The following is a 27,412-nucleotide window of genomic DNA, read 5'->3' as shown; positions in this document are numbered from 1 at the left end:
CATGCTTCCTGTACAGCCTGCAGAACTGTGAGCCCAATAAACCTCTTCTTTTTATAAATTACCCTGCCTCAGGTTTGCCTTTATAGCAGTGAAAACCAGACTAACACAGCATCTCAGCCCAGCTCCACCTTCAGTGCCATACTCCAAGGCGGACCATGTGTCATCATGCCCTCACCACTTCCCAGCTGTTTGCTGTGCACTGAGGACCACACCAAGCCCTTCCTGTCACTTCCACAGGTGCTCACAACACCCCAGCACTGTGTGGTTCTCATCGGAGGCGTGACAAGCTGGACACGGTGCCCAAAGTGACCCCACCAGTGAGGGGCAGCAGGACAGACTGGTTGAAGGACCTGCTGCAGAACTTGCCATCCCAGAGCAGAATGAAAATGTGGGTCCTTGTTGAAAAGGTGCTGAGCATCTCAGGTCAGAACTGCAGAGAATTCAGTGGAGTGCAGGGCCCTTCTGAGCCCAGGGCTGTGCAACCCACCCGGACTAGACCAATGTGTCCAGCTCCCAGTTCAGGGTCAGTGCTGACCATGGGTGGATTCTGCAACCATATGGGTTACTTGATGAGCACTAACTCACACTGGCTGTCAGACAGAGGAATGGTGAGAGTACAACATGCCTGCTACGGTGGCTCACACACATGTTTTTTCCCAGCATATTAATGGTTTGAAGCAATCGGGGGTAAGCATTCTCCCACTTGAAAAGTAAACCTTAGTGATTTAGAAAATGCTTTCAATCCATCGAAATACCTTCCTTTAATGCAAGTAGCGGCTGGTTTAGTGGCTTGAAGAGCCACTCCACTCTGCTAGTTAAGCCACCTGCAGCATCTGTGAGTGAACATGAAGAGGCCACAGCTTGTTTCTCCCTGCTTTCAAACAATGATGAGTGCATGAAGGCACACCGTGGATGCAATTTGCTTTTTATTTTCATTTTTCAAATGATCTGTATGCAAAGTGAATATGCTCCAGGACCTACGACTTCAAGAAGGAAGCCCAGGCTGCATGTTTTATGGCTGGAAAGAATGATGTCACTACCCCGGAGGCCTCCCCACCTCCTCAAGCTGGGTCCCAGCTCCCTTTCTATGCCCCCCAGCTGGCCCCTGCTTCTCCTGGGACGGGCTCTTAAACCTCTTTACGCCTCTGTTTCCTCATGAGAAAATCAGAAGGACACTCGTCCCCACTCCATGGAATTCCAGGGCGATAAGTACCTGGTGCCGGGCCCACTCTAGGCTCTCAGTATGTGTCCAGGTTCTTCACTGGGGGTCCCATGTGTGCAGTGATTTATATAATGGCCCTGCTCTGAGCTCTGCCCTGGCAGAAACCCACCACATGTGCCACTGCGTTCTTTAAATGGGACTTATCCCAACTGAGATCGACTTTAAGTGTAAAATCCACATGAGATTTCTAAGAGTTTGTTTACAATAAAAGCAAAATCACTCATTTATATTCTTATATTGATGACATGTTGAAATGATAATATTTTGGACTTATCGGGTTACATAAATATTAATGAAACTAGCATTACTGGTTTCATTTTTTTTTTTAATGTGGCTACTAGAAAACATTAACTTAAGCACATAACTCACTTTATATTTCTTTTGGACAGGGGAGGTTTAGACCAGGGGCCAGCAAACTTTTTCTGTAAAGGACCAGAGAGTAATTGTTTCCGGCTTTGTGGGCCAGATGATCACTGTTAGACCTGCTAAACTCTGCCACTGCAGCCTGAAAGCTGCCACACAAACTATATAAGCAAGTGGGTGTGGCCGTGTGCCAATAAAACTTTATTCACAGTATCAGGAGGTGGGCCAGATTTGGCCTGCAAGCTGGAGTTTGCACTGTGAGCCCCATGAGGGCAGCAGGGACTCGCTTCCTCCCCACTCTCCTCTCTGCACCTCATAGAGGACCCAGCACAAAGGAAGTGTTCTGTAAATATCTGATGAGTCAGCAGATGAAGTTTGTCTAAATCTGGTAAAAAGTATTATTGTTTAATTGAGAAAGGGATAGACTCTGTATTAAAAGGATAAATGTTGCCCTATGTGACAGCAAATATATGATTTACAGGGTCAGAAATGTACATCCCTGCCCTTAGCTCACTAAGCCATGACTCCAGCAGACAGAGTAATGCAGTGTGGGGAGGGCAGGCCACTGTGTGCAGGAGGCTGTGTCCACCTGTGCTTGTCAGGGGCCACCTTTCCCTTCTCAGCAAGGTCCTTGCAACCTGAGAGTGGTGTGGGATGCTTCTGTCTCCCAAGCGCCCTCTCTGAGGGCCCCTGCATGGCAGCACACATAGGAGAGATGCTGTTTCTCTCCCCTTCCTGCTCTCCTCCACACAGCGTGTCCCACAGCCAGGGCCTCAGGCCAACTTCAGGCCTGTAGCCTGCTACCCTGAGGGTCTCCAGGGGAGAAAAGACTGACAGTCCAGCCTGATTCTCTCCTCTCACCCCTGCTTGTCCTCTCTCTCCTCCTTGGAAGGGCAGGACACACAGATATACACACACAGAAAGGGAAAAAACTCCAGCTATTTAGCTCCATTTTATCTGCTTCCTCTCGACAAGCAACTCTTTATCATCTCACTCTTTCTCCCCTACTGACCCTTCAAGCAGGGCTCACAGGAGCCCCCAGCCTCCTGCTTTCTCACCACTGCCTCTCACGTGCCTTCCCGCTTGCTCACTAGGCCACCAGGCTCAGCTCTATAGGCACCGTGCACAAAGGACCCAGCCACACAACACCTGCATTCCGTGGGGCTGATGCCCTGTGCAGTTATGTTAGGAGCTAGACTCCTATCCAACCTCCCCTGAGAGAGAATGCACACCTCCGCATTTCTCAGTGAGGTCCCAGGCCCCCTCTAGCATCTGCCACCAATGAAGCCCTCAGTAATTGCCTGCTTGTTTCCATCCTAATAATGAGGAACAATCGTAAGTATCAGAGCGGCCATTCCCCAGAGCTTATTCGGAGCTGGGCACTGAACTGAGCCCCCCACAGGCAACACCTCACTTACCTCTCACCGAGGAGGGGGGCAGAGTTTGCGTCTGTCTTTGGAGGTGAGTGGCCTGAGACGCGGAGGTGAAGTGGCTTCTCCAGGGTCTGCTTGTAGGAGCCGGCCATGCTGGAATGGAAACTTAGTCTGACTGACTCACAAGCCCAAGCTCTTACTTTGTTTGTAGAACTCTGAGTGTCCATGCCACTCTCACTCTTGCAAGTTCAAGATCACCGAAACGAGTGTTTCGTGGAATGCCTGAGCTTCCCGTTGAAGAAGTCCTGTGCCCATTGGCAGAGATCATCATGGCTGTTCAAGACCCATTCCCATTCTCTGTGGACAGGGCTTTACTCCTCCCGGCTCTCCATTGGACTCTGCTATCTGAATCATTCTGCTCCCCTCCCCCTGCCATAGATGTGCCACAAAAACCACTGCTAATTCCAAGAGTTTACTTTCAAAAGAATTTCATTTGGGTTTACAAGAAGGTAACAGAAGCCCTTTGATCTCAACAAGGCACGTCCTGTTTCATTCCATGGTTTATGAAACAATTTTAGACTAATTATTTTTGACAACTTGCAAATGTTTGTAAACTTCTTCAAGAAGGAAATGGCACAATTATGTCTTCCTCTGACATACAGAGAAGGAAGTTTCCTTTGTGCTGAGTGGCTGACGTCTGTTCCCCCAGGAGAATTTGGAAGCCTTGATCTTCTGAGGTGCTCTGGTTTCTGCTGAGATACAGAATTAATCAAATTGTCCTCTGAGCCGGTGTGAGTTAAATTTAACGAAGCAGGTGAAAAGCCACTGTGGTCAGAACTGTTGGCTGTGGTGACATCTTTTGTCACATGGGCGTGATGGTCTCGGTCAGATGCTGGCCTTCTTGTGAGTCTGGATGCCAGCCCTCTCTCAGCATCTGTGCTGTTTACCTGTGTCTGTGCCCATAGCCGTATAGCTGCTGATAAACAAGGCTTGCCACTAAAAAGAACCTGGATTCTTCATCTGCTTCAGCATTAAAGAAAATCATCTCAAATCACGGCTATTTGCAATGTGCCTGAGCAAGTCTGGGAGCTTGAAAAAAAACCCCAGATCCTGGAAATCATAAATTAAAAACCACAGAATTGCAGCGAGGCAAAGTGAGGCCCCTGGATTCAATACTACATAGAAGTAGATTTGGGGCGGTCCCTCCATAGCCCAACTCACGTTTTAATGCCCTTTTGATTATTGACCGTTGTTAATTCAAGGATATGCACAGCAAGCAGGTAGAAATATTGCCACACCAACCGATTCCTAATCCCTAGCTAATTCCTGGTCAACTAACTATATCCTTCCTTTATTAAAAAGAAAAGAAAAAGGCATTCCAAATCTTTTGTTGAAAACAAATTGCCAACTGAAGAAAAGAACTTTTTCTTCCCTTGAGACCAATGAGCTGACTTTTACACTCTGGCCCAATAAAAGGAATCACTCTCTGCTTCTCTCAAATATTTTTCCGGGGCACCAACAAAGTTCTCATTATTTTCAACATAAATCTGTTTTGTAATTTTTGGATGAAAAGTTCCTTTTCACTGCTGCGACTATAAGAAGAAATTCTCAATACTCACCATTAGAAGACAGTCACAAAAGCAGAAGCTTCATCAAGCTGGTCCCTTTCTAGAAAGGTAATAAAGATAAACTTCAGATTTTTAATTTTTAAAATGGGACCAGTAGAAGTGGAAACGATGGGCAGGTATATCTAGCATCACCCACTGAGGGTGCTTCCACCTAGGGAGAATCAGCGAGTGTCTCAGGGCAGGCTGATCTTTAGAAGGGAGGAAGCCCACTCACACTGGCCCAAGAAGGGGCTTAATATCAGGAATCTCATGGAATCGAAGAAGACAAAGTGGCCGGCCTCCAGCATGACAAGCAGGAAACAGAAGTCCCCTGGAGACGTGGCCAGCCCCACCTGAGCACCTGGGACTCTTCACACCCATTAAGGCTTGCAAGATGCAGCCCCTGAAACCCAACCCCAGCCCCACTCCCATGTACCAACTTGGGGGCAAATGAGGGCATCTGTCATCTCTCCCGGAGTATAGACATACATGTCCCTCCTTTCCACTTCTACTGGTCCATTTAAAAATTAAACATCTGAAGTTTGTCTTTGTTACCTTTCTAGAAAGATATCAGCTTGGCCAAGTTTCTGCTTTTGTGATTGGCTCACAATGGTGAGTTAGTTGCATGCCAGCATCACAGCTTTGACCCATCCCCTGCACAGCACTGCACAGATCACCTGCACCATCATTGACTCATTTCTTCTCTGTTGATCTGCAAATAATAAGACCATTTAACAATTAAAAAACTATGACTCCCTTAGGGAGGGCAATTTGACAATGTCTGCCAAAATTAGAAGTTAATGTTCTCTTTCACTTAGCAACGCCACTTCCCAGATATGCTCCTGTGCATGTGGGTCGATGTAAGTACAAGCTATTCCCAGCTACTCTGTTCACGACATCAAAGACCACAAGCACCTTAACTGTTCATTAGTAGGGAATGGTTGAATGAACTGTGGTACATCCAGAAAATGGAATTCTATGCAGTGGAAAAAAAGAATGAGGAAATATACAGACAGGGTACGATCACCAGGGTATACTGTTATGCCAAAAAAGATACAGAACAGTTCATAAAGTATGCTACCATTTGTGTAGAAACTGTTGAGGGAGAACATATATTTATAACAGGTTGTATTTGCATAAACTCTTTGGAAGGATGAACAGAAGTCAGTGGTAACACTGTGTGGGTAGGAGCTGGGTGGCAGGAGACAGATGGCAGGCAGAGTTTTCAATACAAACCTTTTGATTTACATTGATTTTTGAGCTGAGTGAGTGTCCTATCTGGCCAAAAATAAAGCAATTATATATTTAAAGGAAGTTAATTGTCAAATCAAAGAACATGAAAACTATATATCACTCCTGTACACGGAAAACTAATACCACTTAACTGGCGCATAACCTTAAAAATAGATGAAACAAAGATTAGCTATCAAATCACGAAAAGACAGTGGAGAAGACTGAAACTCACATTGCTAAGTGAAAGAAGCCAATCTGAAGAGGCTTTGTATTGTGTGATTCCAACTGTATGACATTTTGAAAAAGGCAAAATTATGGGGACAATAAAAAGACCAGTGATTGCCAGGGACTATGGGGATGGAAGGATGAATGGCAGAGTTCAGAGGATTTTTAGGTCAGTGAGAGTGTTCTGTAGGATCCTGTAATAGGGGATATATGTAATTTTGCATTTGTCCAAACCCATAGAATGTATGACACCAAGGGTGAGCCCTAATGCAAACTATATGTCATCCATCTGTTAATGTCAGGTCATCGATTACAACAAATGTACCACCCTAGGGGGAATCTTGATAATGCGGGAGGTTGTGTGTAGGTGGGGGCAGGAGGTAAATGAGAAATCTTTTCGCTTCCCACCCAATTTTACTGTGTACCTAAAACTACTCTAAAAATTAAAGTTTATTTTTTAAATGGATGAAACACCACTATACAGTGTTAGTAACCTCTTAGCACGTCACCTGCAGAAGCTCCCATCCTGAGGCCCACTCTGTTTGCATTAGGAAAGGGTGTCAAAGAGAAGCTTAAGACACCTAGCACCAGCAGAGACTTCCTATGTCGTCTTCAAAGGCCAAGCAAGAGCTGAAGTGCATGGTTTTCTCACCCTGTGATTCAATGTCATTTTATGCCATAACACCACACTTCAGGAAACACAGGCAATCAATGCCGCTAGTTCCTTTTTCTTCTCCTCTCCCCAGAGGTCAAGTTGCCTTAATGAATTGCAGTACTGACTTGCTCCTTGTGGCTTCTTGTCTTTGATGAACGCTGTAGCAGTTGGACACGGCTCTTGAGCTGGGTAACAAGCAGCTCCGTAAATGCCCAGCAATCTATTAAGTGTGTCACGGTCCGCTCTTCACTCTGCACCTTTCCAAGGTGAACAGAAGAGGTGTCAGCTCCAGTTTGTGATGGTGTCTCAAAGCTGTGACAGGTAAATAATTCTTATTTTATCTTATTTTTTGCAGATGTTAACAGGCCATGTAATCAGATGCATCAATCTGATTTTCACAGACAGCTGCCCCTGAGCCTGTCCAAGCCTCAGTCCTGGGGTTGAAGATGACCAGGAGCACAGGCTGAACAAGGGATCAGAGCCCCAGAGCTCTCTGGGGCCAGAGATTATGTTTTAGTTGTGGAGATCACAGAGCACTTCAGAGAGATTCCTGCGTGGGGAGCCATCTCGGATGCTGACTGCCGAGGGCTTTCTGGCAGGTGACAGCATAGGACATTTGACAAGGACATCCTTACCTCCTTTGTCACTTACCTTGTTATTCTTGATGAGCAGCTGAGTGAGCATAGACTTGGAGCTGCCCATCTTACAAACGGAATATTAAACAGAGGCACTACAGCAAGGCTGCCTGGCAAAGGGACACGTGAGTGAAAAAAAAAACAGTGGAAGATTGAATTATTTCTGGAATTTGATCTGCTAATTCATCAGCAGCTTAGGGAAGGCAAGGTATAACCAGAGTGCTTTGATTCTCTGTGATTGTTCTGGGCTTTGTCCCTCTCTGTGCATCTCTCTAACCCACAGGTTGGCCTCTGCGTAGAACAAGAGTGGTTGCAGGATCCAAAACCATGGGAATGCAGCACACCATCTGGAAGGAGTCAGAGCTTTTCTTTCCCAGCTGCTTACCAAAGACGTGGGTGTCACTCAGATTGGACCGACTGGAGGCATCTTTCCACCCCTGAACAAGGACTACAGCCTTAAGCTTATGAAAGCTTCTCCTGGCATTGTAGATGTCACAATTCCAAGCCCCCTCCCCCACACGCGCGCGCACACACACACACACACACACACACACACACACACACACACACACACACACACACACACACACTTCACCATGGGGAAGGGGGCAACAGCATTCGCATGGGAATTACATTTCATTATAATTGAGGTTTTATTTTAATCACCATCATTATCAGCAGCAGCTGACATCCACCGGGAGTGTCTATGCCGGCATTTTACTAAGAGCTTAGCATGGATTCCCTCATTTCACCCTCCCATCAACCGGAGAAATGATTTGCTCAAGGTCCTGTGGCCCATACGTGGCTGAGCTGCAATGGGAGCCCAGGTCCCAACTCCAGTGCCTGTTTCTCTGACTGCGGAGCTATGGCTACAGCCATGCAGAGCACAAGAGAGTCTCCACGTAGGTCAGTAGGTACATGTGACTTGGAGTGGCTCATAACAAAAACTCAACTCAAAGCAGTTTCAGAGAATAAGATGGGAATGCAAGGGACTCACTGGCTCACGCAAACGAGGGCTCTTGTCCCAGTTGTACCCAGAAGCTCCAAGGAGGTGCCTGGGACTCAACCTTTCTCCTTCTGTCAGTTCCTCCTTCCTAGGTTGCGGCTTCAATCTCAGGACCTTCTGTTCACAGAGAGCTCCTCACCTGCCCCCACTAGCTTAGCAACCCTGGCAGGAAGCCATCCAGCATTGCTGACTTTATCCTCATGGGACCCTGTTGGGCAAGGAGCCCAGCCTTACACCAATTACAGAGGCCAAGGGTTTAGAATATGTGAGCTTGCCTGAGCTGGGTGATGTGTGCACCACATGGACTGAGTGGAGAAGGGATATTCCCCTGAGATAAAACAGAGGATCACCCTCCAGAAATTGGGGAATGCGTCCCAGACAGAATAGAATCACAGATACCTGTACGAAAGACTTTGTCTCCCTCGGGAGAGTGTGAGCCTCTTCCTACCCAGTCTGTTTTCCACAAGACAGCAAAGCCAGCAGTCTGTCTGCCACTGTCACCTGCCCAGTCCACCCCCTGCCCTGGCTTGTGTCCTTCCTCTTCTCTCACCTCAGCAGATAGTCTGCAGAAAGGGTCAACTCCCAGAAAGTGCATAAAACTGATGGAGTTTTCCCACCTATCTGTGGACAGCATTCTCGTGCCCATTTGCCCACAGTCTTCCCATCTACCTTGTGAGCTTGTTCTCAGGGAGAGCCCTGCTATGAGTCATTCACATGTTAGTTCAATGTTTGCCAAACTTAAATCGTCTAGGGAACCCCTCCATGAATCATACCCTACCCGCATATCACCAGGACCACATTGTTTACTTCATATTTTTCTTCAAATTATCTCAGCTTTCAAATGAAAATAAATACACTTTAAAATGAAACTTGCCACACATAGAAAACAATCAAAAAAAGGAATACCATGAAAATCAATGAATATTATTATATTCTGCCGAGGTACTGCAGCTGTCAACACCTCTGGGCCTCTGGTCCATTCTCCCTGTTAAGAAAGAGAAAATGGCAAGAGCCACAGAGGCGGCTGAGCCCCAATCTGAGACACTCTCTGAGGCTCTCAGGACTGAATGGAACTGAAGAGGAAGAATGTTTACTATGTGGATGGTTACTTAATGCCGAGTCTCTGAACACCTCCTGGTGGTAAGTGCCCCTCACTCACCAGGGCATCCCTGGTAAGCACCCCAGAAAAGCCATCGAGGACCTCAACCCTTCTTCTGGAATGAACAAGAACCCCCCACAGGGAGCCATTTCTGGTCTAGGAAAAAGATGATGCCCCACACTCTTGGAAGCAAACCAATCAATACCTGCCCTGCAGTTTATGTAATGCACAAATCTTAGAATCCTTAATGTACACTTTCATGAATCCCTTCCCTCAAATCCAGACAGCATCAGCCAAGAACCTCAATGAATTAAAACAGAGAATGGCAAGCTCTCTCGGGGGTTGTTGGCCCCAATCTCCTGTGGCTCCTTCCCAAGCTGACCCCTGCTTATCAAAAAGCATGGGGACACACAGAGGACGAGGGGTTGCCCCTCTGTTGTCAGAGGGAGAACAGAGGGCAAGACTCTCAGGAAATGGGGTTTCCAAGGCAACAGAGAAAATAAGCGACTTCATGTCCATGCAACAACGTCACCTGGAGCCATCCCAGAGAGTAAGAGAATCTTATCTACTAATGTGGAGAGATGGCCAAGACAAAGCAGAGGGAGACAAGAGCAACGATCTGTGGTTTTATCGCAGTAAGCAATGTCTGTCTCCATACCCAGAAATGAGCATGTGCTCTCTCTAGGTATAGATCAGATGACATGGAGACATTTATTAGGCAACTACAATGTGCCTTGGCTCCTCTCACCCTCAGAACTTCCTTGAGGGGCAGGCATTATGATTTCCACTTTACATCAGTGGGAATTTGGACTTGGTGAAGTTAGGTTGTTTGCCAAAGTTACAGGCGCTGAATCAGGAACCTGCCCTTCTGGTGTTTACAGCCCGCACCCCTGACCATCAGAGGCCAGACTGCTTCCCGCAAGGATGCCAGCATGTGCATGAGAGAAAAGTCTGGAAGATCATACAAAAGCATCGACAGACCCTATCCTTAGGGGGCAAGATGGCAAAAAAGGACCTCTCTTTTTCCTGTTACTCTACGTACTTCTGTGTCATTTGGGCTTGACTTTACATTGAGCATGGATAGGTTTTGTATTAAAAGTGAACCAGGCAAGAACCCTGGGTAAGGCAGGGCTCCACCCTGTTTCTCCCAGTGAGTGTAACAATAAAAGCTGGGCAAAATTGCATGGAGCACTATTTGTGAGCTCTGAAAGTAGACAGTGGCAGGCAAATCCAGAAGACCAGAATGTGAAGTGCCACTGAGTGGGCAGCAGGCTCGCCATTCTTCTCCTTCTGGACCCCCAAGCCTGATATCAGCACAGCCTGAGACCTGGACATGGGCATCAGGACTCAGACAGAGAACTCAGGGGGAGGCCTCTGGTCTGGCTTGGGGAGTGAGAAAGCAAACTCCTAGGACTCTGAGGGAGTGCAGAAATCCCCACATTTTTCTTTTTTCCATTCTCTCAGCCCCCAAGCAATAATCAGTGGCAGAAATAGGTTCCCACAGGAGCCAAAATTCTGAAGGAGGAGATGCTTCCTTTCTAGTCATTGGAGTTTCAGAAATAGAGGAGAAAGAGTGCAGGGCTGAAAAAATATGTAATGAAATGATGGCCAAAAACTTCCCAAATTTCAGAAAAGATACAAGCCTGCAAATTAAGAAGCTCAGCAAACTCCAAAGGTAATAAACCCAAAGAAATCCACACCCAGACTATTTTGTATTCAAATTGTAATTAAATATTTCACTATTTTGTAATCAAAATGGTGAAAATTAAAGTAAATAATAATAGTAATCTTGAAACTGACAGGGAAATGCAATCTATTTAACCTGTAGGAGAACAATGATCTGAATGACTACAGATTTCTCATCAGAAAGTATGGAGGTCAGAAGGAAATGGCACACCACCTTTGAAGTGCTGAAAGGAAAGGATGTTCAAACCAGGATTTATCCAGAGAAAATACACTTCAAGAATAAAGGCAAAATAAAGATGTTTTCAGATGAAGGAAAACTAAGAGAATTTATTGCCAGCAAACACGTACTTCAAGAAGTACTAAAGGAAGTTCTTCAAAAAGAAGGAAACTTGAAGAATCAGGAATGAAGAAGCAACAGAAATGGTAACAATCTGAGTAAGTACAACAGATTGTTCTTCTCCTGAGGTTTATTTGTTTGTTTGTTTGCTTGTTTTGAGACAGGGTCTCACTCTGTCACCCACGCTTGAATGCTGTAGCACCATCATGGCTCACTGCAGCCTCAACCTCCCAGGATCAAATGATCCTTCCACCTCAGCCTCCTGAGTAGCTGGGACTAGAGGTGCGTGCCACCACACTGGGATAATTTTTGTATTTTTTGTGGAGATGTGGGTTTCGCCATGTTGCCCAGGCTGATCTTGAACTCCTGAGTTCAAGTGATCCACCGACTTCGGCCTCCCAAAGTGCTGGGATTACAGGCATGAGCCATGGTGCCCAGCCCAGTTCTCCTCCTGAGTTTTAAAAAATCTGCTGGATGTTGGAAAATAACAATTATAACCTCTGATGGGTCTTCACCCTATGTAGATATCATACGTAAGACAAGTATAACATACAGAACATACAGGGGGACAGTGAAGGGACCTACAACATTTTCTGAATTCTGAATACAGCACTTGTTCAATAATGACTCACAAAAATTACTCAGTAAATACTTTCTACTGGAATGCGCTATGTGTTGTCCCAAGCCCCATGATCACCAATAGGAATAGGGAGACTTTGATGAAGAGAATGGGCTTGGTCTATGAAGACTCCACGTTCTCTCAGTGACTCAATGGCCAGATCCTACCAGGAAATAAAGCAAGGAACCTCCTGCGATAGGCCCCTTGGAGCTTGGAGGAGAACAGTTTTGCTTCCCCTAAGATATCTTCCCCTACAAGCAAACTAGGAGAGCCCAGAAGGTCACACATACTGCAGAAAGCCTGGGGCCTTTTCATATACTTCAGTCATTTTTGTTTGTTTGGCAAATTGCATTTTATTTTTGAAGACTATTGGTCAGAGAGCCTCCCCATCTCACACATACATTGATGGATGAGCAAAATATATAGAGATACAACAGAGAGAGAGAAGAGAGAGCAAGCTTCTGTGGGTCATCATTTACTGCCCTCCTCAGCCAATATCGCTAGCATTGCCCCGTATGATCCTCAGGAGCCCTGGGACCAAACTGTTACACTCATGGCCAGAGCCTCCACCTCTCTCCCCTTGGGAATGTTCTCCTCGCTGAGCTAGCAGCAGCAATAAATGATCTGATTTGTGATCTGTCCCTTTGCTCTTGGAACTGTAAATGCAGCTTTAGTATGTGATGCACAGGGCCGGGCTGTTCCTGGCCTCCCAAGTAAGCAGCTACCCAAGGCTGTAATTTCACTTTATCTCTCTCCCATTAAAAGGCAATTGAAAGTGAACCAAAGAGAATGAGGGCTGCTTGCAACTCCTGGAACCCTTGAGCAGTGCTTGCTGAAGGGCAGCTGGTGGCCCAAAGTCACCTGGTGCTAAAGGAATGGAAAAAAGGCAACTATTTGCAGGATGGCAAACTCTTAATAATAGTCACAGTAATAATCATCACAATAACTGCTGCTGCTTATGGAACACTTCTGGATGTCAGGCTCTGTGCTAGGGGCACAGGTAAATGCCTTTGTTGATATCACAAGACAAATTTGCAGTAGAAGAATCTAAGTGAGGTCTAGCAAAGGTCTCAGCTTATAAGTCAGGGAGCCAGGAGCTGAACTTGGCTCTGCCAGATTCCAAAATGTCTGCTCAAAACTGCCATGTGCTCCTCCTCCTAGAAACTGGAGGAGTTAGCAGAGTCCCTCCCTTAAATTTCTGTTTTAAATGGCAGAAGAAGTTTCCTCTGAAATTACATTTCATCAATAAGCATTTGGTAGCCAATGAGCAATAGGACTCAAGATTCAGACCCCACCTCCAAATCACGTGTTCTTCTCAGCACTCCAAGGCTTTCCACTCAGGTTCTGCTGAAGCAGCTCCCGGGAAGTTTACCACTCAAAATGACCCACCAGGGGATGGGTGGGATTCCAGAGCCCAGGACACACAAACTATTTTACTCACGGCAAGAGCCTCCACCTCTCTCCCCTTGGGAATGTTCTCCTCGCTGAGCTAGCAGCAGCAATAAATGATCTGATTTGCGATCTGTCCCTTTGCTCTTGGGACTGTAAATGCAGCTTTAGTAAGTGATGCACAGGACTGGGCTATTCCCAGCCTCCCAAGTAAGCAGCTACCCAAGGCTGTAATTTCACTTTATCTCTCTCCCATTAAAAGGCAATTGAAAGTGAACCGAGGAGAATGCGCGGTGGCAGAGGGGCCACACTGGAACTGCAGGCTTGACAGACAGTATTGGCATCTTTGATGAAGATTCAGCAAATGTTAGGAGAATTGCCAATACACACCCATTCTGATAAACTCAGGCCATCCTCAGGAGCAGAGGACAATGTTTCCAAGTCAGTGAAAATCCCCAAGAAGAGGTGGAGGATGAAGGGCAGGGACTCTGCCTTCAGGGTCGATTTGCTGGGGCACCTGGCTTCTTCCTTTGTGACCTTGAGTAATTAATTAATACCTGACTGGGGCTCTGTTTTCTCATCTGTGACTTGAGGATAAAGACAGTGCCCATGTACCCTTTTGGGAGGAGCAAATTTAAAATGCACTTAAGATGCTTCACACAGTCAACGGAAATTGTTAATTGCATAGTAAACATTAGCGATACATAAGTCCATTCTTACTGATGATAACAGTGTGTGTCTTCTATCAGGCAGTGAGCACTTTCTTTTTGTTCAGTCTAGTTTTTGTGAAAACTGTGAGGCTGGTCAAGTCTAGTGGCCCTTTTTGCACCTTTTTTGCACATCTTTTTCACCTTTTTGCATTTTTCCCCCTTTCCTCGGATTCCAGGCCTATGACACACTGTTGTCCAGTCCCTAAGAAATGCAACCGTCAATGAATTTGTTCCTCGTAAGATATGTGTGGCTAAGTGCAAGCATTTCATTTTAAAAAGGGAATCTAAGAAGAGCTGTGTGGTGGACAACGGGGCACCATCGAAGCTGAGCAGGGGTGGCAAGAGCACTCACACCACAGAAGCTGAGCAGGGTGGCAACAGGAGCACTCACACCATCGAAGCTGAGCGGGGAGGCAGCAGGAGCACTCACACCATCGAAGCTGAGTGGGGAGGCAACAGGAGCACTCACACCATTGAAGCTGAGCAGGGAGGCAGCAGGAGCACTCACACCATCGAAGCTGAGTGGGGTGGCAGCAGGAGCACTCACACCATCGAAGCTGAGCGGGGAGGCAGCAGGAGCACTCACACCATCGAAGCTGAGCGGGGTGGCAGCAGGAGCACTCACACCATCGAAGCTGAGTGGGGTGGCAGCAGGAGCACTCACACCATCGAAGCTGAGCGGGGAGGCAACAGGAGCACTCACACCATCGAAGCTGAGCGGGGAGGCAACAGGAGCACTCACACGTTCTTGCCATTGTAGATTGCAGGGCTGCTGACTGGGGAAGGAAGGAGAGCCCCCCTCTCATTTTACGGGAGAGGGTGGGAGATGAGGTCCACAGAAGGAAGTGGATTGCTCAAGGTCAGTTAACAAATTAATGCGAGATGTGGGCACAGGACCAGTTTCACCTGAGAGCATCGCATGCCCTTCCCACGTCATCCCATTGCCTGGGTGACTCCTACTGTGAGGAAGTGAACAATATCTGTTAAGACTCTTCTGCTGAGCGCGGTGTCTCAGGCCTGTAATCCCAGCACTTTAGGAGGCTGAGGTGGGCGGATCACGAGGTCAGGAGCTCAAGACCAGTCTGGCCAACATGGTGAAACCCCGTCTCTACTAAAAATACAAAAATTAGCTGGGCATGGTGGCACGTGCCTGTAATCCCAGCTACTCAGGAGGCTGAGGCAGGAGAATTGCTCGAACCAGGACCTGGAAGGCGGAGGTTGCAGTGAGATGAAATTGCACCACTGCGCTCCAGCCTGGGCTACAGAGCAAGACTCCATCTCAAAAAAAAAAAAACAAAAAAAAAACCGACTCTTCTGTTACAGGTGATAAAATCCCACGCAAACTGGCTACTGGCTTCTGTTTAAAAAGGAAGTTATTGGCTTGCATATCAGCAAAGCTAGGGAGAGGAGCTCTGCCTTCAGAACCAGCCTTGCTCTGGTGGCGTTGCGGGGACGCCGCTCTGCCTCAGCATCTTGTCACCGTGTCACAACATGGAAGTGGACAGAGAGAGGCAGCCCCTACTCAATTCGAGCAAAACACTCAAAACACTCAGAGCTCAGTCCCATTGCTCATGATTGGCTTCATTAACCCACACGCCCTACCCTGAATCAGTGGCTGCGAAGAAGGCAGTGCAGGCCTTTGATTAACAGGCCTGGGTCACCTTCTGGCCATCTGGAGGGTCCACGCGTCAAGGTCTATTCAGGGAAACAGAACCCACCTAGGTCTTCCTTGCCTTCCAGCCTTTGAGTTGGTCAAGCTGGGGTGGGGGAGACCTTTTGTTTCCAACCTCCGCACCTTGCTGTCCTCTCTGCTCTTCCATGGCTGGTGTCATAACCTCTAGAACTAAAGAAGAAATGACAGGAGGGTGACATTGCCAGAACACAGACGCCAAGGCCATCCTGCTGAAGGTGGAGTCAAGTCAGGGGTGTGCTGGCTGGAGTGGGGAAGAAACGGGGAGGGGCTGTGCTACGGGAGTGGTGAGGGAAACACACCAGTGCACGAGACCCCCATCCCAGGCCACAGGAGAGAGGAGCAAACACCCTGGCTTCTGCCCTCCTCCCTCCTTCCATCAGCGCTCCACGTCTTCCCAGAGGCCTGTCCTGGCAGCACCCACCCACCCAACACAGAGGGCTTGCCCAGGGCGAGAACTGCACGCAGAGGTCTGGTAGCCGCGGCAGGACCCAAGCCTCTCCTTGCTCCTCCACGGCTGTGAGCTCCCCTCTCTAGGCATACTCAGGTCAGAAAAGCAGTGACAGCTAAACCTGCTGCCCTGTGGGAGCCCCCCATCCCGGCTGGGCTGGCCGTAGCCCCGAGCTTTATTCCTCCTTTAATCCCTGCTGCCAAGAGCAAGGCTGTCACCACAGGAAGCTGTCCCTGTCCCAGGAGAAGAGACAGACTCAGCGGTTCAGAGCAGGGCTCCACAGCCTGATACCTGGGTTTGTCTCAGCTCTGTCACTTTCTCATCAAGTGAACATGAGTAAGATATTAAACAGCACTGGGCCTCAGCTTCCCCACGGGTAAAATGGGTAGCAGAATATCTGCGACGCTGCTGCAAGGCCCAATGAGATAACCAATATCAGCTCCTACCTTGGCACCCTAGCAAAGAGGGTGCCCACAGCAAGAAAGGGCCATTGTCATCTGAATACACTTGGTCTAGGAGGAAGCATGCAGCCATCCAGGGAAGTCCTAAAAACCAGGTGTGCCCTAATTTATTCAATCTCATCATAAAATCCCATTAAATCAGTCAACAAATATCAACTGAGGACCTACCTACTAGGTGCCACCGCCTGCCCCAGGCTACACACTAGGTTACATAGGTGACCACCAGGACAACAGAGATAACACTCCAGCATCACAGCTCTTCATGACTGATCCGTTTTTATGAGTCAAAACAAGCCTGGGGGGATGGTTGAGGTACTGTGAAAATGCATTATTACTGCCCCAGGCATCCAATTACATATATAAGTTGCATGTTCTAATTAAATTTTCCTAATGTCATGTCGGCTTTGCCCGCTGCTATTAATTATTGAAGCCACGTTCAGCTTAGGTGGATTTTCCTCTCCTACCTCACCTCCCATTCCCTCTTCTTCACTCCTGGCTGCCCTTCAGCTGGCTGCAAACTCCCTGAGGATGGGTCCCCTTTGAGCAAAGGCACCCACCGTGAGGCTCTCCTGTTGGACAGAGGAGGAGTCACCCATAGGAGGAGAAACAAGCATCACCAGGCTGCTTCATAAGGAACATGTTAAGCACAATGATGGTAACGGAAGGTACTCCAAAACATCAGCGCGCTTCCCTGCACCCTTCTCCCAAGAGGCTTGTTTGCTCTCTTCTCACCATCACCCACCCCCTGACCTAAAAAGGTGGTAACTACTCCCTCAGAAGGTTAAAGACTGTGGTCAGATCCCAAGACGCAAGCATGCAGGTGGATCTGGCAGAGGGAAGTTCCCAAGCCCCTGAAATCAGACTTTAAAATGTGCTGTGGATGAAGGAAAGGTAGGGACCAGAGAAAGAACATGGAAAGGTAGGGAACAGAGAAAGAACATGGAGCCAGGCCTGGAGCTTTTTCTGCTGGTGGCCATCCTGGGAGCTGCCCCAAAGCAGCAAGCCTAGCCCTTCGCAAAGGCTCATCCTGCAGCAATGCACCCGCCATGCCCCAGACTCTGCCATTGCTCTCACCCACAACCAGCCCTCCTTTTGTGCTAAGCATCCAAGATGTGCATAAGCCCTATATGTTCCTGAGCCCTGGACCGTGCTTGAGGTGTGCCAACAAGCATAGCTGGAATGAATTCCTATTCACAACATTAGGAAGAAAGACATGCCACATTCCTTATTTTCTTTAAGCCAAAGTTCATCTGCAAATAACCGCCACTATCCAAGAGACAGCAAATTCAACTGCATTCATTATTACTCCCCGGCCCCCATGGTATCTTTAAGGGCCTGGACTCATACGTAGTGGACACCCCACAGAGATGGGGCCACGAGGGCGGGGATCTCAGCCCAAGTCTGCTGCTCTACATGCCGGTCCCCTGAGCTCAAGCAGTCACTCAGCTCCAGGGAAAGGGCTCAGGGCACCCCTAGCTGCAGTCCATTCTAGTACAGAGTGACCCGCAGGACCCTCTCAGCTGCTCTCCAGGCCATGGGAAATAGTGCCCAACTGCCCAACCACCCACAGCAGCTTCTCATCAGGCATGCTGCAGCCTAACCCCATTCCTGTCCTCAGCAAGAGAGGACGCCCACTGCCATGGTGTCTGCCAATTCTTACTTTTGCAAAAGACAAGTCACTAAAACCTCCGTTTTCTAGACACAGAGGCTTAGACCTGCACAATGAAAGCTCGGCGGCCATCCATATTGGGAGTGGAAGTAGGGAAACAACAACCAAGAGGTAAAGTCTTCTTCAACATACGACTGTATCCAAACACCTCATACGGGGGCATCTCACCTGCCACATGCAGACACTTTTGCTCTCTGCCCCCAAATGAATCTGAAACACACTGGGGAACAAGAGTGGCTCCAACAGCTGATGTGCTCAGGGAGAATTTTAATCTTTTATTCATTCAGCCAGAAAACATCTTCATGAGTGCCTGTGACATGCTAGGCATTGTGTAGGCACTGTGGACACACCCGTGGACAAGACAGACACAGTTCCTGTCCATGTGATGCTGTAACTACAGAAGGGAGAATAATGCCGCATAAGCATTAGGGGTGCAGTGGAAGTGAATTCCAGGCTACAGCAGGTACAACTCAGCATAGTCTGGAGTCAGGGTGTAGTGATTAAAACACAGACTGGGGAACCAAGATGCTTGCATTTGAATCCCAGCTCTTCTACCTTGCATGTAACCTTGGACAAGTTCATTTATCTCTTAGTGCCTCAGTTTCTCCATCTGCTAACTGTAGACCATATGTTATCTATGTCATAGGGTTATTGTGAGGATTGAACAGGTTAATCTATGTAAAGGCAAGTATCTGGCACATAGCAAGAACTTTATTAATATTTGCTTATACAGTTATTCAGGGAAGTCCCCACTGAAGAACTGAAACTGAGACCTGGAAAATAAGCAAGATTTGGCTAGGCAAGATGAGGGAAGGATGTTCTTGGCAGAAGGAATAGCATGAGTGGACGCTAGGCGTGGGGAGGCGTGGCATTAGAGGAACTGGAAGAAGATAAGGAGGCAGGGAGCAGGATGGGAGACAGATGGAGAAATTCGTTGGGATCATACCCCAAAAAGCTTTAGGCCATGTAATGAGTTTGAATGTTGACCTCAAGAGCCATGGAGGTTTTAAGTAAAGGTTAAGTAGATGTCATTCCAGCTACTACATGGAGAATGGATTAATGAAGGTGATAGCAGGAAGACCAATTAGGAGATTGCTGAAACTGCAGATGCAAGAAATGGTGTTGGCATGGTCCAAGGAGGTGTTGGTAGAGACGGAGGGAAGTGGACAAATTCAAGAGATCGTGAGAAAATAGAAGAAGCAGTGCTTGGTGAATGATCTGGTATGTGGGGCAAAGGAAAATGGAAATTTAAAAATGATGCCAAGCTGTCACACTTACTTGGAAGACTGGGTAGACAGTGACACCATTCACTGGACTTCACATAAGATAAAAAATTCTTGAAGGGGACATTATGTGTCCTGTTCTGGTCATTTGGCATCCAAAGGGAGAAATTGATCAGGTAGTTGGATATGGAGATTTTGAACTGAGAGGAGTGGTCATCACAGTGCCTGAGATGCCAAAATTCTACACAGACAAGGTCCTTTATAGAGTGTATTTGGAATCAGCTCTCACTGGACCAGCTCCAGCTAAGTGTCCTGTGAAGGGCACTAGGATTTCAGAGATGAATAAACATTGTCCCTGCTGCGGGGGGTGACAATCTCATTGACCCTGCAGTCATTCTCAATCTGCCTTTATGGTACGGCATCTCTGTTCACCAAAAACCCCATGGTTTGAGCCCTGTGATTTTGCCTGTAGAATGCTAAAAGACTTTCTCTACTTCCTTATTGTGACGGACAGATTCCATTAAAGCATCCACAACCCTGAAGCTCTGTTTCTCCCCCACTGCCTCCCCCCAGGAAGTAAAAGAGGATGATTATTAAAAATTACAAGTGCCACCTTCCACACTCCATCTCCCAAACTTCATTTCACAATGGCTGCTGACATCAATAATGTCAGACAGGATAATCAAGTTTGCATAATGTAACAGTTGTCCAAGGGTCCCTCTGCACAAAGACCCCTCCCAGCCTGCATATAGGGAAACAGACCTTAGATTAGGCAGAAAAGGCCCTTAGACTGTCAAACACAAGAGTCCTTCCTCCACATGCGATTTTACAGGAGTTAGCCTCCATCAGAAAAGCTGACTTCTGATTCCAGTTTGACTCTTTATTGGCAGGAGGACAGGGGCAAATCATTGAATCATCCTGTGCCTCAATTTTCTCTGCTTTAAAGTGGAAATAACTCTGTAGTATTCTAAAAGAATGTCGATGTTGAATGTCATATATGTACCATGTAATTGATGAAGTTTATTAAGAATAAAAATATGGTGATAGTTCAATAAGTTACTTTGTCAACTTAATGATATTTGTTAACATACATTGCCAATAATTTATTTGGAAAATAACTAATATTTAATAAAATAGAACAACAGAATTGCTGGCTTCTGGTATGTCTTAACATGAACTCTAGAAAAAATATTAAAAATTCAAAAATCAATGACACACTTGGGAAAATCGGGTTAAAATGAACAATAAATTAAAACAACTTCTTGTGGCCTCTTGGTAAATTTTACTTATAACATGTAATTATTTGCAATTTATTGCAGATAGATAGGGTGGGCTGTATGCCATTTACATTCAGTTTAAGATATGAAACACAAAAGGACACTTGATAACAAAACAATACATGTGAGAAGATCTCCACAAACTTGCCATGTTTTTCTGAGCCAGGCTTTGACATACTGGGTGCTTCTGCCTTGCATGCCTCCCTCCACCTGCCTCCTGACTGTCCTCGTAACTACTTCCTGTTCATCCTTCCATAATCTTCTTACATATTATTTCATCTGGAAACTATGTCTGACCGTGCATGCTGTACCTCCACTGCCCAACACAGTGCATGGCACAGGGGAGTGCTTATGTACATTCCCTAAATGGATAAATGAAATGATTGAGGCAATCATAAAGCTTAACAGTTAGTGAATGGCTGAGGCTTAACATGCATGACCAAGGCCTCAGAATCCTACTCTAACAGCAAGCAGGAAAGGTGAACCCTTAGGACCAAGACATTATAAAATTTCCTTTGGGAGGCCGAGGTAGGTGGATTACTTGAGGTCAGGAGTTCAAGACCACCCTGGCCAACATGATGAAACCCTGTCTCTACTAAAAATACAAAAATTAGCCGGGCATGGTGGTGTGCACCTGTAGTCCCAGCTACTCAGGAGGCTGAGGTGGAGGATCACTTGAGCCCAGGAGGCAGAAGTTGCAGTGAGCCGAAATCATGCCACTGCACTCCAGCCTGGGTGACAGAGGGAGGCACTGTCAAAATAATAATAATAATAATAACAATAATAATAATAATAATAATTCGTGCCATATCTTTTTCAGAGGGCTTGGAAGAGACTCAAAGGGAAAAATACTTGCAAAAACACTCTGTGGACTACAAAACACTGTCTGCCCTGTGATGAAATATTTCATTTTGCAGAGGATGTTTAAAACACATTTGCAATTTGCACATATGCACACCAGTGCCCCATGTGGCCCAGTCTTTGCATGGAACAACATTCAAAGACACACATTCCAACAGCTAAAAATGATTAGCAATAAATTACCATCTTTTCTTGCTTCTCTCCACAGACATTAATGGGAAACCTATTCATAACCCAAAGCATCACTTCTCCAAATTTCCTTTCTTCCCCAATTACCTTATATCTTCCTGATGTCCCACCTGCCAAACCCCAAAATCAATCTCCTGATATCCAAAGTGATCCTCTCTTCCCCTCCTCCTCCTCCACCCACCCCTTCAGTATGTCAACTGCCTGGGCCTCTCCCAGCTTCCTCTTCATGCCACCCATAACCCAGATGTTATAAAGAAGAGAGAGCCTGGATGCTATTCCAGCCAGTATGAATCCCTCCATCGTCTTTCCAGTGGGCCCTGACTTTTCATCTCTGAATCTCAAATCTTAGACAGAGGAAGAACTGGGGACAGCAAAGTCAAGGTCTTCTTAATGGTTTGAGGGTCCTGCGAGGAGGTGCCTGACAATGCCCAGCCATTTATCAGTCCTGTCTCTCTGGAATCTCTGCTTCTATTTTCACAGCATTTTGCAGTTTACAAAAATGTTTCCTTTCCATCATCTCCACCTTTCTTTGCCAAACTGGGAAGTGATTCTCCCTCTGCCTCGACCTTTTTTGTTTTTATGTTTTCCATATGAGGAAACTGAGGCTTAGGTAATCAAAGGGACCAAAGAAAAGTCACACATCAAGTAGGGAACACAACGGAGCTGAAACAACACAACCTCTGACTGTGAGTGCACAGATCCCAGCTCTCCTTAATGCTCTGTGTACTAGCTATCAGGCATCACACTCTAGTGAATGGATATGATTGCAATCATCCTCACTTTACAGATGCATTAACTGAGGCTTGGAAAGGCAGAGTAACTTGACCAAAGTCTCACAACCAAAAACTGGCAAATTTGGCACTTGATCCCAATCTGATTAACTCTAAGATCCGTGTTCTTAACCACTATGACATCTGCCCCTTAGATGTTTGTCCCATTAAATATCATAAAAAATGCTAATAGTTCCTCACTTCTTTTTTCTCTGCTTGGGGCATAGAGCTCACCCTTCAAATATTAATGAAGTCAAATAAGCATGTCTTTTGTGACCTTTCTCAGCACCCCCTTCCACCGGTGCCCCAGGACAGCAGCCTCTCACCTCCGGCTGCACAACTTGCCCATTCCTACTTTGGAGGCTGCATCACCTGGATCCTGTCAGTGAAGGGCTCTCTGCAGCAAGCTGTCAGAGAAGGAGCTTGAGTCCACAAGTGGAAACTGTGGGCACCTCCACCAGCAATAACACCAGCTCAAGTTCAAGACCAGGACTGTTCCCAAAGGGCTGTCTTTTACTTTATTTTTATAACCTCAGATAATTCTCTAGGTCTTTGGGGGCTTTTATTTGGTCAGGGAAGAAAACCGAGCAAGAAGGATTTTTCCCTTAACCTCAGTACCAGAAAACTGTAATGAGCTTGGCCCTCGGGTCAGACAGACTTGGGTTCAAATTCCTGCTCTTTCCCTTGCACCCTGGGGAACCCAGGGCAGCTGTTTAGCCTCTGAGGTTGAGGTTGGGTCTGTCTGCAGTGAAATGGAGATGAAGCATATTGAAGACCCAGGTGAGCCTCCCTGTGTGCTGTACCCCTATCCACAGAAGCCAGCACACACAGTACTTACCTGGGGGACAGAGAAGGGCTGAGTTACATCAGATCCTTTCTGTGCACCATGAGCCACATGCTCTCCCTCCCACTCCCACACCTTCGCTCAAGCCTAGACCCAGGGGCATTGTACATCTCGGGTCTCTGCCCTTCCACCCCTTCCCTCTCTCCGGTTCCCATTGTGCTATGATGTCTCTGAAGTGTCAAGAAAGTCTATTTTTTTCAATTGAAAAAGGAGAATTCTTACATCTTAAGTCTGGGTGCTGCCTTGAAAGGTCGCCTGGTACATACCCTTGACTTTAGATGGGGTCACTTTTAACTAAGCCAGACAAAGAAGAGCTTTTTCCCCACATTTGCTTAAAAAGGACACTCCTTTCTCTTTTTGTGGTTTGGGAAGAAGCTAATTTTAACACATCAGAAGAGATATTTAAAGGGCCGAGCAATATGCAGTTAAATGTGCCAATTATACCTTTGAGCCATTTGGGCGACTGCATAATGAGTGGGCCATTTTTATGGGCAGCCGTCTGGGCCAAGGCCTCATAGGGGCTGTACGGTCAACCTTTCTTGTTCTTGGTTTTGTAAAAATCGAACAGGGATAGCGTAGACATGCAGATAAAGACCTAAAGTCATGATGAGTAAATCGGGACAGATTAGTTCACTTGATCTATAAGTGATAATTCTGGAAAAAATCAGAGCATGATAGCTTCCTAATCAAAAGCCCTCACCTGCTCAGCCTCCTGAATAGAGGACTGCCAGTCCCTGCAGCTGACAGCCTAGGCTTTGACATATTTTTTATCTTATCATTTGAATACCTCAAGAAAGATAATCCAATAAAATAAGGAAAATAATATTGGAGCTTCCAGCCAAAAGAAACAGGCATTCGTTGAGACCCAACACCAGCTTTAAAGGGAGCCAAGGGCCTGGGTGTTCCCGGTGAGTGATGAGACTTAGAGGGGACAGTGCTGATCATGACAGAGGGGGAGCCCTGTCCCCGTAGTCAGAGCCTCCACCTGTGCAAAACGCAACCCTGCAGAGGAGGAGGCACCTCAGAGACGCAGGCGGGATGGATTCTGCATGCAGAGCACCCCGAGGCTGAGAGCAAGGCCTGGGCAGAGCTCACACGGAAGGGTCAGGGGTCAGGTGAGCAGGGTCTTTGATAGGCTCCATCAAGGCCTCTCAGGGGCTGACCACCTGCTCTTCAGTCACACCCTGACAGTCTGAGCCTCGTCTGCACCTTCCCGTTTCTCAATGGGTCTCAACTGGCAGCGATTTTGACTTCCAGGGAACATTTAGCCTTGTCAAGAGATGCTTCTGGTTATCATATCTGGGGAGGGAGTGCTACCGGCATCGAGCGGGTAGGGGCCAGGGTACCGTGCACAGCACAGCCCCACGACACAGAAGGATCCTGCACAAAATGTCAACAGTGCCGAGGCTAAGAAACCCTGCCCTAGAGCCTGGGTGGACATTTCGGAAACGATCATGCCGGCTCTGCAAAGTGCTGAGACGCTGCCACTTTGGGAGACTGTGCTTGCGGAGTGAGCCCTTCCCTGGTTCCCTGTCGCAACTCACAAATCAGATGACGGTGATGGGGAGGGTGGCTGGGAGGCTGCTGCCTGCTGTGTGTGGAAGAACAGTGAGATGAGACAGGAAGGGAGCCAGGCCCTCTTGCTCCCCGACGCAGGGCCCAAGACGACACAGGTGGTAGCAAGGACACGGCCAAGTGGAAGAAAAATTGCTCCTGTGCTTGGACAAGATGTTCTCCTAGACACGGGGCCGTGGTGATTGCATTATCTATTTCTGTGTGTTGTTTATCTGCAATGTAATGAAATTGGATGAATGTGACTTGGGGAGTGTGTGCAAGGCGGGGCAAGGGTGATGCATGTATAATCAAGACGGACAGGGAGCTCTCACAGACATGCAATCGTTTGATTAAACCAAATCACCACTGGAAGGAGCAGACAGAACTGATTGGCCTTGTTCCAGCACAAAAGGCCAGGGAGGTGAAGGTTGGACTATTCTGGCATGGAGCAATCAAAAGCATTTCCTCCCAGGCTTAGCTGCCAGGTGTCAGCCCTGCCACTGGGGCCTACACCAGTTTAAAACAGAGCCTCGGGGCACAGGAGTTGCAAAAGCATTTGTGTAAGGAAAAGAGAAGTGCCTTGAAGGGCAGCTTCATCAGTCCATTCACTGCTACAAAGCCTGAGCCCCACCCAGCCCACAGCCTTGTGCAGGTGCCATGCGAGAGGCAGCAAAGGAAGGAAACCTCTGCAAGGAACACACAACCAACTGGCCTTGTCCCAACAAGAGAAAACTAAGGTGCACTCCTCCAGCCTTAAATGATACTAACAGTAATTAACACGGATCAGCCACTTAATAAATGCAATGAACACTTTATGTGGTTTTATCACATCTGATACTCTTGAAATTAGGGTAAGTGCTATTATTATGCCCATTTTACAGATGGGGAAACTGAGGCTCGGGGAAGTTAAATGGCTTAACCAGAGTCACATTGCTGAGGCACTAATTGAACCCAGACAGTCTCCAGTCCAGAGCCCACCACAGCATAAGACCTGGCAGGCTCAGGCACTCTGCAGAGAAGGAAAAGAACGTGCATGAATCTCGTTCACTTGTTCATCCAGCAGACGCTCAGCATTGCCGTCCCTGTGGACACGAGGTGCTGGGTGCTGGGAAAATGGAGACAGAAAGACAACATCTGTGCCTGCAAGACATGTGCCCTGTGGGGAGCTGAAGGGAAGATTTCTGTGGTAAATGCCACAGAAGAGAAGGGAAGGGTGAAACCCATGGGTTGGAGACACCAGGAAGCTCTGGGCAAAAGGGAGCCTCAAGGGGGAAGACAAGAGTGACAAGAACCAGGAGCAGGAAGAGTGTTTCAGAGCAGTGGTTCTCTGAGTGTGGCCCCTGGGCTGGCAGCATCAGCCTTACCTGGGAGCTTGTTAGAAATGCACATTGCGGGCAGAAACTCCAGGGGAGAGCGTTTTAGCAAGGCTCCCAGGTGATGCTGATGCCTTCCCAAGCTTCAGAACCGCTGTTTTAAGCAAAAAGAAAAAAACGTACAGAGAAGATGGGGTCTGGCATATCTGAAAATCAGGGAGATCTTCTGGGGCAGACCCTGCTGGCTGCCTGCCTTCTTCTTGATTCTTAGAAATCTATGTTTGAGCAACAATGTGCTTAGGAAACGTGGATGAATCTCGCTTGGCCTAATCCATGCATCTCCTTTTGGTGATTAAAGAGAAAAAAGAAAAAAAAAACAGAAAAGAAGTCAGCTGGGCGCTTCCAGGGAAAATTTTGCTGATCTGTAGTCGTTTGAAAGGTGCCCCTCAAAAGATACATCCACATCCTAATCCCCAGAACCTGTGACTGTAACCTTACTTGGAAAGGAGGCCTGGTCTTTGCAGATGTAATTAAGGATCTTGAGATGAGATCATTCTGGATTAGAGTGGGCCTTAAATCAATGACATGTGCCCTTAGAAGAGACAGGAGAGAAGAAGATGCAGACACAGAAGGCTGCATGAGGGCAGAGACAGAGATGGGAGTGATGCAGGTAGGAAGGCCAGGAGATGCCACCGAAAACCAGAAGAGGCAAGGAAGGAGCCTACCCTAAAGCCCCTAGAAATAGCACGGCCCCACCAACACCTGGAGAGAATATGATTCTAGTGACTGAAGCCACTGAATGTGTGGTGTTTGTTACAGCAGCCACAGGAGGCTAAGACACTGCCTACATGGGTGGATTCCCTGATGCTCTTATTTCCTTTCTGCTACACACTACCATCTCCAAGACATACAGTTATCTGTTTGTTTGGTTGGGTTTTTTTTCCTGTGTTC

General features: G+C 47.2%; 1 long non-coding RNA gene across 3 annotated transcripts in view; it reads right to left on the bottom strand.

The window, feature by feature from the left end:
• Positions 1-3,009: 3,009 nt before the first annotated feature.
• The window catches only part of LOC129022110 (uncharacterized), a 44,922-nt gene continuing 20,519 nt past the window's right edge, over positions 3,010-27,412 (bottom strand). The window contains exons 1-4 of one of the 3 annotated variants that reach the window (XR_010125121.1): positions 7,330-7,686; positions 6,676-6,935; positions 5,121-5,277; positions 3,010-4,626 (exon numbers count right to left, since the gene is read on the bottom strand). This is a non-coding gene — a long non-coding RNA (uncharacterized LOC129022110). Of the gene's footprint in view, positions 4,627-5,120; positions 5,278-6,532; positions 7,687-27,412 lie in introns of those variants that run through there. The other 2 variants (XR_008496228.2, XR_010125122.1) reach the window with 2 other exon arrangements.

Source organism: Pongo pygmaeus, chromosome 21 (assembly GCF_028885625.2).
Source record: "Pongo pygmaeus isolate AG05252 chromosome 21, NHGRI_mPonPyg2-v2.0_pri, whole genome shotgun sequence".
In the NCBI taxonomy this organism is placed as follows: domain Eukaryota; kingdom Metazoa; phylum Chordata; class Mammalia; order Primates; family Hominidae; genus Pongo; species Pongo pygmaeus.
This window is presented reverse-complemented; position numbering and strand designations above follow the sequence as displayed.